This window comes from Peromyscus californicus, unplaced genomic scaffold (assembly GCF_007827085.1).
Source record: "Peromyscus californicus insignis strain IS unplaced genomic scaffold, ASM782708v3 Scaffold_2__1_contigs__length_46816999, whole genome shotgun sequence".
Lineage (NCBI taxonomy): Eukaryota > Metazoa > Chordata > Mammalia > Rodentia > Cricetidae > Peromyscus > Peromyscus californicus.
The window spans coordinates 22,999,200-23,015,069 of NW_026294540.1; the positions used below are offsets into that span (position 1 = coordinate 22,999,200).

General features: G+C 45.0%; 1 long non-coding RNA gene across 4 annotated transcripts in view; it reads left to right on the top strand.

Annotated features, from left to right (window-relative positions):
* Positions 1 to 15,870, top strand: part of LOC128120211 (uncharacterized) — a 176,347-nt gene that overhangs the window by 83,822 nt on the left and 76,655 nt on the right. For 3 of the 4 annotated variants that reach the window (XR_008221804.1, XR_008221803.1, XR_008221806.1), the window contains exon 2: positions 9,824 to 9,919. The exons of the other annotated variant lie outside the window; for it this stretch is intronic. This is a non-coding gene — a long non-coding RNA (uncharacterized LOC128120211). The remainder of the gene's footprint in view (positions 1 to 9,823; positions 9,920 to 15,870) is intronic. 4 annotated transcript variants of the gene reach the window in all.

Below are 15,870 nucleotides of genomic sequence, written 5' to 3' on the forward strand. Positions count from 1 at the left end.
TATTTTTATTGTTGTTGTTGTTGTTGTTAGTGTGTGTGTGTGTGTGTTTTGTTCTTTTTTGTGGTGGTGTTTCTTGGATCACCACGCCCCTAGCCTCACACTGAGGGATTCTAGGCAGGTGCTCTACCACTCAGTCACACCCCCAGCCACTAAGTCACACCCCCATCCCCTCACTGGGTGACTCTTTTAATCTCCTCATTGGGGATTCTAGGTAGGCCTTCTACCACTGAGCCACATCAAATTCTGGGTAAGGACTCTACTGCTGAGCCATGCTCCAAGGCCTCTTTTTACCATTTGATACAGTGTCTTCCTAAGTGACCTCATTATATCCAGGAAGGCCTTGAACTTAAGATCTTCTTGCTCAGTCTTCAGAGTAGCTGGAGTTATAGGCTTGTGTCATCAAGCCTAGTTAGTTCAGGAGAAAGCTTACCAAGGCCTATACGATGTCCCACAGATAAGCAGTACTATTGCACACTGTCATTTTTCTGTATCTGTGATTTCTATGTCTGTGGATTGAATCCACCAGGGATGAAAGCATTTAGAAAAAAAATCGTATTTATATTGAGTATGTCTAGACTTTTCTTGTCATTGCTTATATAATGGAATGTAACAATTACTTACAAAGCATTCGTGTTGTAGATAACAAACATTCTAGTAATGAGTTCAGGTACATGGACACACATGCATAGGTTAAATGTAAATGCTGTCTCATTTACATATGGGACCGGAGCATCTATGGATTTGTGTGTTTAGTGTTAGAGTCCTAGAACCAATCCTCTGGATACTGAAAAACAACCAGACTACTATTGAGATGGCTGTGATTAAAAGGAAACAAACAAACAAACAATCCATTTCTTAGCATCTCAGAGCTCCATCCCCAGCACCACATAAACCGATTACAGTGGTACACATCTGGAATCCCAGCACTCAAGAGGTGGAAGCAAGACAATCAAGGCTCTCCTCAGCTACCTAGGGCATTTGAAAGCCAGCCTGTATGCATTTCCCCATGAACCTTAAATCATTTCATATCCTATCAGGATTCAGGCCGGTGGACATCAACCTTCACGGTATAGAGGCAGTGTTCTGTGATATACAAAATTTGGATGTTGAACTATAAACCTATAGAGCAATGTCTCCTTCGTCATTTGTATTTTTGTTTTCTGTTTTTTTGAGACAGGGTCTCACTCTTTAGTCCAGGCTGGCCTGAAAATCAGGATCCTCTTGCCTCTGCTTCCTTAGTGCTGGGATGGGATTCTAGCCTTGCTTTACCATGCATGGCATCTTATATTTTTTGGGGAGGGGAACACAGGGCCTAAATGTTGCCCAGGCTTGACCTGAAGCTTACTATGGACTTGAGGATGACCTTGAACTCCAAATACTCCTGTCTCCACCTTCTGCAACCTCCTGCCACCTCTTTGCCCCTTCTCTGGTGCTGCGAGGCAGATACCACCACACCCAGGGCTGAGGATAGCAACCCAGGGCTTCATGCGCGCTGGGCAAGGGCTCTACCAACTGAGCGGCGTCCTCTGCTCTATCTGCCACTATCAATCTGTGCGAGTTTGGACAGGCACTTCATCTCCCAGAGCCTCCTGGACACAAACGTCAGGGGAATGGTGAGAGTGCATATATACAGAATCGGAGCCTGGCTTAGAGCAAGCCTTCACACACTGCTTGCCTTCTTTGAGAATTCTCTGTAATGGTCCAGAAAGCTGCTCTTAAATACTTGGCTTATAGGTGGAAAGCATGGTGAATTGCTTCCCAGTCGTGCCTGGTAACAGATTGATGCTGCCTGCTGGCTCGGAGGATTTTTTTTTTTCTTTTCTGGAGAGTCTGCCATCCTTGACTCTTAAAGAGATTGTGTCTGGTAGCAGTAAACAGGCTTTTAGCAAAATAGGTCTTTAATCCCATTTGAGCATATTTTGTGCTGACAATAGAAATGCAAATGAGATCTCTCTCTCTCTCTCTCTCTCTCTCTCTCTCTCTCTCTCTCTCTCTCTCTCTCTCTCCCTCCCTAATGGGTGGGCAGAGAGCAGACGTTTGATACCATGCTGGGCTAGGCAGAGTCCGGGACAGTAGCTACTGGGCAGAGCATAAACTGGAACTGCTCAATTCGCCTCAGTGGAGGGCAATTGAGCAATACTTATTAAAAACACAAATGCAGGGGCCTGGAGAGATGGCTCAGTGGTCGGGAGCACTGATCACTCTTCCAGAAGACCCGGGTTCAATTTCTAGCACCCAAATGGCAGCTCACCACTGTCTGTAACTCTAGTTTCAGGGACTCTGACTCCCTTACAGATGTACATGCAGGCAAAACACGTACGAAAAATGCACATAAAATAAAAATAAATAAATTAAAAAAACACAAGTATCCATCTCACCTTTTAAAGATTTATTTCTATTTACTTGTGTGTATGTGTGTGTCTGTGTACACGTGTGTCTCTCTCTATATATATATGTGTCATATATGTATAGGTGCCTACAGAGACAGGAACAGAGTCAGATGCTCAGCAGCTGGAGTTAGAGGTGGTTGGAAGTCACCAGATGTGAGTATGGGAAGCAGGCCTGGGTCCTCTGCAAGAGCAGCCATCGCTTTCAACCACACAGCCATCTCTCCAGCCTCCTCACTTCTTGCTCATGTGCAAAGTGAAGTTGTTTCTGAAAAAAAAAAATTGAAAGTCTATTTTCAAAAATATGTATTTATTTGTTTGGATTCTTGTGTGTGCATGTGTGTGGAGAGCAGAGAAAGTCTTCAGTGGATGTGTGTATTGTTGGACATGGGGATGGTCATGTCAAGGACCCCAATGTCTCAGACCCATGGAATGGCAAAGTCTTCCTCCAGGGGGAGGCTCAGAGGAATGGCAAAGCCTTCTTCTGGTCTGAGTTCGAATGTGGGCAGTGTGTGCCCAAACCAGCCACTGCAGCAGCTTCCTCCTCCCACTGCAGCCAGAGATTGCTCCCCTCCAGAGACCTCCTACTGAAATGAGCCAACTCCCTCCCCACAACCTACCCATCCCCCCAACCCCACCCTGCCTCCTGGTTGGCTGAGGTTCAGGTTGTTTCCTAGTTGGTGCCACCAGCATCAGAGTGCACAAGGGCCACCTGATCCCAGCTTTTCTGTTCACGTGTTCACGACGCCAGTCAGGTCAAGTCCTAGCCTGGAGTGATGAAGTGTGTGTGTGTGTGTGTGTGTGTGTGTGTGTGTGTGTGTGTGTGTGTGGTCTTTATGCTTGCATGGTAATCAATAGCTTTCTAGCTCTATTTTTTTTTTGAGACAGATTGCTCAGGCTGCCTTGGAATTGGTTATGTATCTGAGGATGGCCTTGAACTCCTCCTGATCCTCCAGCCTCCATGTACTAAATTCTGGAATTACAGGCCTGTATAGAATGCCTGGCTTTTTAGTGTTATGCCCAGATCTTGGGGACCCTCAAAAGACCATCACACAGACTGAATCCCGTATGTAAAAGCAAAGAGCCTTTATTTTAAGCTTGGAGCTTGGTCTTTCTGTCTGACTTGGCAGTGAGAGCAGATAGCCCAGAGCCTGGGCAGGGTGTTGTTGCTGGTTTTTTTTTTTTAAATCATAGCAGAGGTTGGGGTGAGGGGATTTTCAGGATTCAGGACCCTGATTGGCTGACATTTGTCTAGGGGTAAAGGTGTGTGCTGGGAATGTTTGGAATGTCAGGGATTTCCCCTTAGATGCTGGCCCTCCCTGGGGGGGGGTCAGCTTATGGCCTTTCCTGGATCCAGGTGTTGCCTGCCAGTAAGCCTGTCATGGCAGCTGTGTGGTCAAGCTGCTTTGGGTCCCCCACATTAGGTAGGTGCTGAGTTCCAAATTCCAGTCCTCGTGAATTTGTAGTAAATGCTCTTTACTGCTGATCTACCTCTCCAGCCCCAAAACCCAACTTTTAAAAAATACACAGGAAGCTGGTAGTGGTGGTGAATGCCTATAATCTCAACAGCTGGGATGCTGAGCAATGGGGACCATGAGACTAGTCTGGCATATTAGTTACTTGTCATTTTGCTACAACAAAATGCCAGACAAAAGCAACTTGAGTTTGAGGGTGTAGTCAGCCCATCAAGATTGGGAAGGTCCTGGTGGTAGGGTGTAGTCAGCCCATCAAGATTGGGGAGGTCCTGGTGGTAGGGTGCAGTCAGCCCATGAAGATTGGGAAGGTCCTGGTGGTAGGGTGTAGTCAGCCCATCAAGATTGGGAAGGTCCTGGTGGTAGGGTGTAGTCAACCCATCAAGATTGGGAAGGTCCTGGTGGTAGGGTGTAGTCAACCCATCAAGATTGGGAAGGTCCTGGTGGTAGGGTGTAGTCAGCCCATCAAGATTGGGGAGGTCCTGGTGGTAGGGTGCAGTCAGCCCATGAAGATTGGGAAGGTCCTGGTGGCAGGGTGTAGTCAGCCCATCAAGATTGGGATGGTCCTGGTGGTAGGGTGTAGTCAACCCATCAAGATTGGGAAGGTCCTGGTGGTAGGGGTATGAGGTGGCTGATCACATTACCACTTGTCCGTCTATACAAATCTGTAGCCAGAATTCCCAGACAGGGTAGAAGGAGGAATTCAGGGGTCTTCAAATGCCACCTCAAAAGGATTTTATCACCTACCTCTTGAGCTGTCACAGGATCATCCATTTCCTTGTTATCCTCCTCCAAGGGGCTCAGGAAGGAGGACTGTTAACACTGATCTGAGTTGAAGGGAAGACACTGTTGAGCCCCCTCACCACCCTTCCCTCCTCTGCTTTAGACAAATGTATGTCTGCCGACTTAGCTTTAATTGTCAACGTGACACAGCTTAGAATCACCTCAGAAGTGAGTCTTAGCTGAGTAATTAATTACCTAGACCAGATTGGCATATGGCCATCTTTGTGGGGATAGTCTTGATGGTTAATAGATGGAGGAGGGTCCAGCCCACTGTGGGTGACACTATTCTCTAAGCTAGCTAACAACAAGTCAGCAAGCAATGTTCCTCCATGGTTCTACTTTGGGTTCCTACCTTTATCTCCATTAATGGTGGACTATGACCTAGAAGTAAAACTCAAATAAATCCTTTTCTTCTCAAGTTGCTTTTGAATATATATATTCAAATTATATATATATATATATATATATATATATATATGTATATGATCACAGCAAGAGATGAAACTAGAACACACGGTTTCTACCATAAGCTTGGCTTTGCAGAAACAGTTTCCTTTTACTTTTCTGTGTGTTTCCTGGGCTTTCAAGCCCGTGGGTATTTTGAAGGCAACATATTCCATCTGTTTCTGATTTGCTTCCATTAAACTTGCCAGAAGTTTCTTTTGTAAAGTCTATTTCACGTCTGGGAAGCCTTCTCAGCCTATTTTTCCCTTTTTCTTTTCTAAAGCCTTCTAGGTCATATCTTCACACTCAAAAGGAAGCAGAAAATTGCGATGATTATTAGGCTACAATTGAGACCAGAACCACTCCCTACCTTTCCCTTTCTTACCTGAGTGTTTGGGGGGGGGGAGTAGTAAAATCTAAAAGGCCGTCATATGGAGGTGATTGGTCTAGTGATCCACTTGGAATTCTATGTGTAGACACAGTCCTTAAAGACCTGTTTCCAGAGCCCCGCATGCAAAGTTTCTCTTCAACTTAAGTTAATCTCAGCTAAGGGTCCCTGGTCTGTTTCCTATTCAGAAATGTCTGAATTTGAGTAGGATATAAATTTGATAAAGTGCTTTTATTTATTTATCCTTTGCTTTAGAGGAGAAAGTGTCATAAATTCGAGCAAAAAATAATGTGCATAAAACTTTCAAACGGTACCATTAACTTTCAGATGATAAGTATTATTGTGTTTATTAGCCAGAAATGCCAAAACATTGAGAAGTGGTTGGGAGACTTGAAGTAGGCCAGGAAAAAAAAAGGAATATATTGGGGAGAAGTAGAGACAGCCCACTTAAGATAATATAATTATAGCCCAACCACCCGAGACACACACGAGTTTAAGGGGCTAAGAGTGTGTCTTGTTAGCCATCTTTGCTCCTAGTCTTTAAGGGGGTGTATTAGTTATTTTTATGTAGCTGTTCTGTGACTTTCCTGGGAGACATGGACAAATGTTTACTCACCTTAAATAGGGAATCACCAACCAACCAAAATGATGATTGTTCACTAAGCCCAGCTTAGTGAACCAATTAGTTTATTGGGGTTACTTAAAGGAGTATGGGTGAGGGAGGGGTGACTTGTATGAGTAGGGATGACTAAAGGAAGACTTTTTTTTTTTAACTGAAAAAGCCTACCACAGCATTGGTGCCTACTCCCAAAAGCTACATCTCTAGAGCTCCATGCAGGACTTGCAAGTAGTTTACAGTGCATGGAAGAGTTTTTCTAGGTATTTTTCGAGACAGGGTTTCTCTGTGTAGCTTTGCGCCTTTCCTGGAACTCACTTGGTAGTCCAGGCTGGCCTTGAACTCACAGAGATCCGCCTGGCTCTGCCTCCCGAGTGCTGGGATTAAAGGCGTGCGCCACCACCGCCCGGCTCAGAGAGTCTCTTTTATCCAGTAGTTATTACAGTTTTCATAACCTTGGGGAGGAAATATTGTGAATCCTGTTGATTTCAGGCACTTCCTAAGACTTGTGAATGACTTACTTCCCAAGGCTCATAAGTCTTTGTCCTCTTTCTTGGAGTCAATGTTTTCCTTCAGAGGGAATTGCTACACAATAGTAGCTGTAACAAAATACCTCATGAAAACAACGATCCAAGCAAAGGTTTATTTTGACTTATGGTTCAGAAGTTTCAGTTTATTGTGGCTTTGGGGGGCGGGGAGGAGTCTGTGATGGTGGAAACATCTGGTGAGCTCTTCACATCTCTTGGACCTGGCGGAGGGAGCTGGACCCCAAACAGTGCAGGCTATAATGTTCAAAGGCCAACATCCAGTGATCTGCCTCTGCCAGGCAGGATCTACCTCTTAAAGATTCCACAGTCTCCCCAGACAGTACCACCAGTTCAGGGAGCAAGCAGTGAACATGAGAGCCTGAGGAGGCAGGAGGGGGTTTGGGGGTGGGGTGGGGCACCTTTCAGAACTAACTGTCAAAGGATGAATGAGATCTAACAAGGAGGTGAAGCGCTAGAACCTCCTAGAAGTACACCAGAGTTCTCTCTATCCCTAGCCCAGCCACTGCATCTCCAAACTACCGGCAGGGCCGTGGCTTATCTTACTACATAGTGGCGATTTTCTCCATTGCCAACTTTCAAGTGTAATTTCAGGGTTTGAGTGTCTCTGTGCGTGTGTGTAAAGGGTGGAGAACAGTCTTGGGCATTGTTCCTTAGGTGCTGTCTGCTTTCCTTTTTTTGAGACAGGGTGTCCCATTGGTCTGGAGCTGGCAGATGTTTTTCTGCCTGGCTGGACAGTGAGCTCCAGAGATCCTGCCTTTCAGTCTCCACCATTGGGATTCCTAGTGTGTACCATCACGCCTGGCTTTTTCACATGGCTTCTGGGTATCAGACGCACGTCCTTGCATTTGCAAAGCAAACACTTTACAAAGTTATCTCCTCACTCCTTGACCTTTCAGTTTATTTTTCCCTTTGAACTTTATGATATTTTCATCAAGTGAGATTTTTATTTGGGGATTTTATTTTCCACTTCTCTCCTGAAAAATCGAATGTGTCCTTTCCCCTTTAAAAGGCACAGACATTTCCAGAAATTACCAGTAGTGAAAGCGAGGTGATGGTGTGATATGCAGAGAAAATTGGAAGGGAGGTCTTTGGGAAGGAGCTCAGGCTTTTAAATCTGAGCTCAGTTTTGAAATGAGCTTTCAACTTCCACAGTGCAGAGAATTCCCCAAAGGAAAAACAAACAAACAAACAAACAAACAAACAAAAACTGTTGGGAAAGCAATGGGAAGATCAGTGTCTGAGTGGTAGACTCCCATGGTGACTTTTGCTCTCAGTGAGAAATAGTCAAGATTCCTATATTCCAGACCCCTGAACTGTAAAAACAAAACATTTAACTGAACATGTTGGCTCACACTTGTAATCCCATTATTTAGGAGGCTGAAGCAGGAGGATTGTGAGTTCAAGGCCAGCTTGGGCTATATAGCCTGACCCTGTCTTGTTTTTTAAAAAAAATGATGATTCATTCTTTCTTCCCTAGCCAAAAAAGAGAAGATGAATGATAAAAAGACAGGATTTTTCTAGAAGCCTTAGCTCAATGGAAAAGCCAACGGCAAGTTGTGGCTAACCCCAGGCACTAAATGTGTGTTGAGTTCTCTTTTCCAGGCTTTTTCCCCTCATGGGGAGTGTGAAGGTAGCATTTGTCCTTAAGCTATAGGGGCTGCTCAAATGATGTTGATACCTTTGAGAATTTGTCATGTAGATACTTACTGTTTTCCAGATGTGATCTTTCAGGTAATTATGTGCTACTGCATATTGCCTCATAACATTGAAATATGAAATCTCCAATATTGAGTGATATAAAGTTAGAGATCTTGTGTTCTTAAGAGCATACCAATTGTCTTGCCCATTTAAAATATTTTACTGCTAAATATGAGAAATTGGGGATTTTTTTCCAACCTGGACTGGTTAGCTTTTGTCAACTTGATACAAACCTCGATGTACCTGGGAAGAGGGGATCTCAACTGAGACGTTGCCCCATGAGTTTGGCCTGTCTGTGGTCATGTCTGCAGGACTTTGTCTTCATCGCTAATAGATGTAGGGTGGCCTAGCCCACCATAGGCAGTACTGTCTCTGGGCAGGTGGCCCTGGGTTATATAAAAAGGAAGCTGAGCAAACCAGTTGATCCTGTTCCTGAATGGTCTCTGTTCTGGTTCCTGCCTTCCGGTTCCTGTCCTGAGCTCCTGCCCCAGTTCCCCTCAATGATGGACTGCAATCAGTTAGTCAGTTACAAACACTCTCCTCCAAGTTACTTTTGGTCTGTGTTTTATCACAGCAGCAGAAACTAAAGTTGACCTGTCCCCCTGTGTGCCACCCCCACCCCCCAAATTAAGCCAGGGATAAGCCACTTGAAACCTTAATGTTTTAAATTTTCATTTGTTATTATTATTCTGTGTGCATATGTGTGATATACGTGTATGTGGGGGCATGGATGCATGGCATGTGTGTGGAAGCCAGAGCTGCTTCTTTCTTTCCTCTGTGTGGGGGCAGATCTCTCTTACCTCGCTAGCTCAGGAGCTCCTGCGTGACTCTCCTGTCTTCACCTTCTCGGAACAAGAATTGAACCCTTGTTCAGTAAGCACCTTTTCCTAAGGAGTCATCCTCCCCTCCTACCTTTTTTTTCTTTTAAACATTTATTTATTTATTTTCTGTATATGGTGCTCTCTCTACCTGTACACCTGCAGGCCAGAAGAGGGCATCAGATCCAATGATAGATGGTGGTGAGCCACCATGTGGGTTGCTGGGAATTGAACTCAGGGCCTCTGGAAGAGCTGCCAATGCTCTTAACCACTGAGCCATCTCTCCAGACTGTCCCTCCAACCTTTTGGAGGCAGAGTCTCTCTAGGTAGCCCTGCCTGGCCTGGAACTGGCTATAAAGGCAAAGTTGGGCTCAAACTTTCAGAAACCCTCCTGCTTCCGTCTCCTGAGTTGGGCTGAAGGTGTGTGTAGACTTTCCCTTTCTCCGATCTCGGATGCATGCTGTCTTCTGTCACCACTTGCTTTCCTAGAGCATGTCTGTCACTCAGTGATTCTCGGTTTGATTCTGTCACCACCAATCAAAGTCAGTTGGAAGAAGTTCCCCAAACCCACTGGGTTTCCTTTTCATCAAAGAGAGTAGCACTTGTCGGGTAGGTGAGTTTCTTTCTGGCGTAAGATCATCACACCTGAGACAGATATTTTCCTTTCAGTTTCCATGGGAGAGATACGGAGAGAGAGAGAGAAAAAAAAAAGAAAATCTAAAATCTGGCATCCTGGTACACACTTGTCATCCCAGAAATTGGAAGGTAAGAGGTAGGGGGTTCTGGCAAGTTCCTTATCTGTCTGGACTACTTAGTAAGATGGTGTCTCAAACAAAAAAAAAAAAACAGAATGCCAAACTAAAAACAAGCAAACAACAACAACAACAATAAAACAAAAAAACCCAAACAGGGCTAAGGAGATGACTCATTTGGTAAAATTCTTGCCTTGCAAGCATGATAACCTGAGTTTGGTCCCCAGAACCCAAGTCAAAAAAGAAAAAAAAAAAGGACATGTGTTGATGGGATTCTAACGGCCCCCTCCAGGGAGGGGGTGAGAAGGCACGCCATCAACGACACATATACCAGTTTCTGTTGAAGACAAATAACGAACTCATTTATTCAATAACAGGGAAGACATTATATACCCTCCTCCCAGCATCCAGTCTGTGTGGTTCTCACTGGCTGAGCACGATCAGGAACTCTGACAGCAGCTAGGACCTCTGACAGTGACCAGGAACTCTGACAGCTCCTATTGCTAGGCCCTCAGGCAGACTCCAGGTTGGCTCTTAAGGAGTATGTTATGTGCATGCCTTGGCAACTGGTCTGAGCCAATTTCCTGGACCCTATGGACCTGTCCTACTACAGACGTGTGGGCCGGGGGAGATGCACAGCATGAGAACCTGTGTTCAGATTACAAGCACCCATATAAAAGCTAGTCATGGCGGCATACATTTGTAACCCCAGTGTTTTGAGTAGTTAGGGGGTGCAAGGGTGGGAAGGGGAAGCAGAGACGTACAAACCCCTGGAGTTCACTAGCTAGCCTGTTTAGCTAAATTGATGAGTTCCCCCATTCACTGATAGACCCTGTCTCTAAAAGTAAGGTAGAGAGTAACTGAGAAAGACTGGACGTCAACATCCTAACCTCTACATGCATGAGCACACATGTGTACCTACACACACACACACACACACACACACACACACACACATACACACATGAATGCTAGACACTGTGTTGCGTGCTTGTAATTCCTGCACTAGGGATGGGGATACAGGTAGATCCCTCAGACTAGCCAGCCTAGAAAACTGGATGAGAGATGCTATCTTAAAAACAAGGTAGATGGTGACTGAGGGGTGATAGCCGAATTTCCCCTCTGGCTTCTGTGTGCATGTGGACCTGCACACATATGGATATGCATGCATACGCATAGACACACAAACTTCACAACAAAGTTTTAGTAGCTAATGCAAAAAGCTAGTGCCTCTCATCTTTCACACAGGAAAGAGAGGGGAAAAAAACTGATTAGTTCAGCTAAATTGATCAAAACAGTGTTCTGGAAGTATTTCCAGGTGAGCTGTGCCAACTCTCCTCTTGGGGGAAAGTCTTGTGCCTTGCGTCACCCTGCTTTTCCCCCATGACATGGTGGGAAGTGTTTTTCTCCTGGACTTGTTTATACATCGTGTGCTCTCACATGCTATTAAATTCCCAACACAGGCATTTCCCATGCTACGCTAAACTCAAATCCTCTTTAAAAAATAATTCTAGATTGATTCCATATCCAGGGTTGGGTGAAGAGCATGCCTAAATACTGTCATGTGCTGTAGGTACAGGGCACAGAATGTTCAGCTGCATTTGATTGGACAGAACGCCTGAACCATGCCACTTAATTAAAAGAGAAAATCGCTTCCAGCTTCCCAGTGGGGCTGTGTTTTTAGGTCACTTCTATATCATTCCTGTGACCTACTTTTCTTATTCAATGTACATTTCACTGTGTGCATGTTAAGATCTGGGAGAGCAATTTGTACTTCGTTTTCCTTCTGTCAAACTCCTTGCACAATGGCTAACCTTTCTTGCTTTCCCAGGGCTTTGCCCATACAATGAATTTTTATGAGAACAAAGTACTTAAAATAGTATTGAATGATATGGTTTTTTTTTTTTAAAGACAAGGTCACATTCCGTAGCCAAGGCTATCCTCAAACTCATGATGCTCTTGCCTCAGCCTCTCAAGGGCTGAGATGACAGATGAACACCACCACCTCACTTCTTGAAGACCTATTTTTGAGGGTATACATATTAGTGTGTGTATGTGGGACGTGCGTGTGTGTGTGATGTGTATGTGTGAAAGTGCATGGGTGTAGGGCTCAGAGGACAACTTTGTGGGTACCACTGAGCCATTTTGCAGGCTCCATCTTGGTTTTGGAGACAGGGTCTCTTACTGTTTGGGAACACATCAAGTAGATTAGGCTGTGTGTCCATCAAGGCCCAGGGATCTGCCTGTCTCTGCCTCCCTGAGGCTGCAATTACAAATACACAGGATTTGAACCCAAACTTCCCAGTTAAAAGAACTCAGAAGAGCACAGAAGAACTCATCCAGTACCTGTCGCCCGTGGCTTCAGAAGAGGCAGGGTTTTTGAGCACTGGAAGGTGTGGACCCTTCATCTCCAAGGGGAACAATTTGGTAACAGAAGCCACTCAGCTAAAGCATTTAGTGGTTGTTACCAGGATCCAGTTAAGTCTATGACCTCTTATTCCTACCTGAAGTACAATTTAGGAATGAGAATTCTTTCTAACAAGCAGCCACATTATGTAGGTGTTCATGTTTGAGACCAATAACGACTTTGCTTATCATGATGAGTGGAAGATATCTCTAAGTGTCTTCAAAATAACATTGAACTACTGGAAGGGTCTTAGTGTATTAATTACTTTTATGAACTGTGACCAATGTACTCTAGAACAGCTAACAAGAAAAAGATTTATTTTGGCTCATGATTTTAGGGGTATCATTCACTATGGTGGAGAGGGTCTGACAGTGTGGACCAGTTCATATCATGAAAGCAGGAAGCAGAGAAACAGAATACAGGAAGTAGCCAAAGCAAGATATAGATTGCCCATGGACATGACTCCCCCCCACCCCCCGCCCATGACCTAATTCCTCCAAATAGGCCTACCTCCTATTCTTCACCATCTTCAATAATTTTATTATATTGTAATTCCATCAAGGGACTAATTCATTGATTAGGTCAAAGCTTGTGGTATGTTCTGATCACAGTAAGAGGTGTTCTTCCCAATTCTAAATGTTTCCCAATCCAATCGAGTTGATAGTTAAGACCCTTCAGTATCTTGAAGTATAGGCTTCTTAAACATGCTAGAGGCTCTGATTTAGTTGTCATATACATTGTTTTTGGGTAAGAGAGCAATATGCCTTCAACCCATAGGAAAAGAGGTTAGAAAACTCCCTTCCTGGATAATATTACCTTTCTCTCTTTTAGCTCTACAGTCTTGATGGTGGTATTGGGCCTGGGAGCTGAGTGTAGGAGCTTGGTTACTGAATTAAAAATAACTCACAGGGGTAGCCAAGTCAATTGGGGCTTTCAAAAAGAGAACTCTACCACTGAGTCACACCCCAGCCCTTCACTAGGTGATTCTAGGCAGGTGCTCTACCATTGATCCACACTCCCAGCCCCTCACTGGGGGATTCTGGGCAGGTGCTCTACCACTGAGTCACACCCTAAACCTTTCACTGGAGGATTCTAGGCAGGTGCTCTACCACAAGCCACCACAAGCCTTTCACTGTGGGGATTTTAGGTAGGCTCTCCACTGCTGAGCCATGCTCTCAGCCCTTCACTGATGGATTTTAGGCAAGACTCTACCACTGAGATATACACATAGCCCCAATTCTATTTATTTATTATCAATGTGATTGCTAATTTAATTTGTTTAAAGATTATAATGACATAATTTTTCCCTTCCCATCCTCCTTCCAAACCTTTCCATGTGCCCACCCTTGCTCTCTTTCAAATTTATAACCTCTTTTTCTTTAATGATTGTTACATATACATGTATATATATATATATACACTGTATATGTGCACACATATTCATAAATACATAAATACAATCTGTATTGTATATAATTTAGAAGTCTCTCTAACCCTTTTGACACTCTGTCATTGGAAGGTGGGAGCCCGTGTCCCCTCCTCTTGGACCTGGGCAGATCTCGTGGATGTTCCCGTTAATAGAACATGGCAGATGTGATGCTGAGCTGTTACTGGAGCTAAGTCATCAAAGCCACCAGCTTGTGCCTTGGGACACTTACTCTGGAAGACACTATCTTTGCATAAGAGTCCTGACCACCCTGCCGAGGCCGTGGGCTCAGACACCGTTGTGCAGCCAGCTGTCAGGAGCATTAAGTGCCAGCCGTCTGCATGAGCCATGGCGGGCAGCCAGGCCACTTGAGTCCTCACATGACCATAGTACTTGTGGTGACATCTGACTGCCACTCTGTGAGAGGCTCCAATTCAGAATTGTCTATGGAAGCCTAACCCGGACTCACAAAATTACTAGTCAAATAAAATAATTGTTAAGGTTTTTTTTTTTTTGGGGGGGGGGGCGTGCTTTTTAAATGCACTTTTATTAGAAGAGTACACACTGACATCCAAGAGCTGCACCTATTCTTTTATTTTTATTTGTTTATTTTAGCATTTAGTCGCTGCACAAAATGGTCAGTTTTATTATCACATTTTCATTCACACATATCAAGTGCACTGTGCGGTCTTCTGGGGGAGATGCTCCCATTGTCTGGGGCTCTTTTTCATCTTATCAGTCCCTGAAGGACCTGTGACGGGCTGTGATCTTTGAATTAATGCCTTCTGAGATGAATAGGAGTTTGGTAAGGCACATTGGACTCAGCTCACTCATTGTGTGAGGAAATCACAATAAAAGATACACCCGAGCCATTTAGATGTTGCTGTTGGTGTTTGGGAGAGAAGGGCTTCTGTTTGGAGACATGGGGGGCTCTGTTCTCCATCAAACAGCAGAGGGACCCTGGGTCTCTGCGTGGGTAGCTTCCATAGAGGTGCAGATGGGAACTGGGAGGCACAGGAAGGCGTCCAGACACTTTTGGAAGGCCAAGGCCAAACTCTGCAAGCTGCTTCAGGCCCCAGGGTTGGCCTAGGGAGCCTGCTCATTCCTAAGATGTTCTGGAGCCCAGTTCTGGCTGACTCTGTTCAGAGCCATCCTGGCCATTACATGATCAATGCTTGTCTTGGGACTTCCGCCAGGGAGGCTAGGAATGGAGGTGGGTTAGACTCCCCAGCCTTGATCTGATTCAACAGCGGAAGAGCTCTTGGGATGGGGTGTGAAACAGCTCTGAAGTTTTGCTTACGGATCTTAAATTTTCTCAAAGGTTCATGTGGGGAAGGCTCGGTCCCCCCAGTACAGCAGTGTGAGAAGTGGAGCTTTTGAGAAGTGATTTGATCACGAAGGTTGTCATATTGTTAACGGATGATTGCATTGATGGATAATCTGATGAGTTTGGGGGGAGGACATGGAAAAACCCAGGAGGGGAGACACAGTTGAAGGGGTAGATATTTAGCAGCATGTCCTGGGGTGGATCTTGTTCTAGCAGCTGCTACTGAGATTTCTTTTCCTTCCTCCTGCCCTTCCGTCCTGTTCTTCTTTTTTACCTTTTCTTCCTCTCCTCCCTCCTCCTCTTTCTTCTTTTATTCCCCCTGCCCCTTCCCCTCTCTCCTTCCTGTCTATCATAAGGTGAGCTGCTCTGGTTCCCGGCACTCCCACCCTCAGACTCTACCTCATCATAGACCCAGGAGCCATGGAGCCCAGTGACTCTGACTTCACCATGAGCAAAAATAGATGAACCCGTCCTTTAAGTTGATGTTTCCAGGCATTTTGTCGTAGTCTAACCCTCCGTGTGGCTGAGAGACTCATTGTTGTGTCCACAGTAGAACCCTTACTTCTGTTTCCCAAGCACACCAGCTCAGCCATTATGCCCTCGGGGAAGTGCTGGGAGAGGGTGGTAATGGTGCATGGCTCACTCAGATAGATTTTTTTTCGTCACCCTTGGTCTATGTGTCACTCTGTTGGGTGCCACAAATTCGTTGGCTCTTAAGACACTAAGGACTTCCAGGTAGTGTTATCTGTGGTGTGTTGGGAGTGATAGCAATCCTCCAATGCTCCCCTTCCGTGTGTGTGTGTG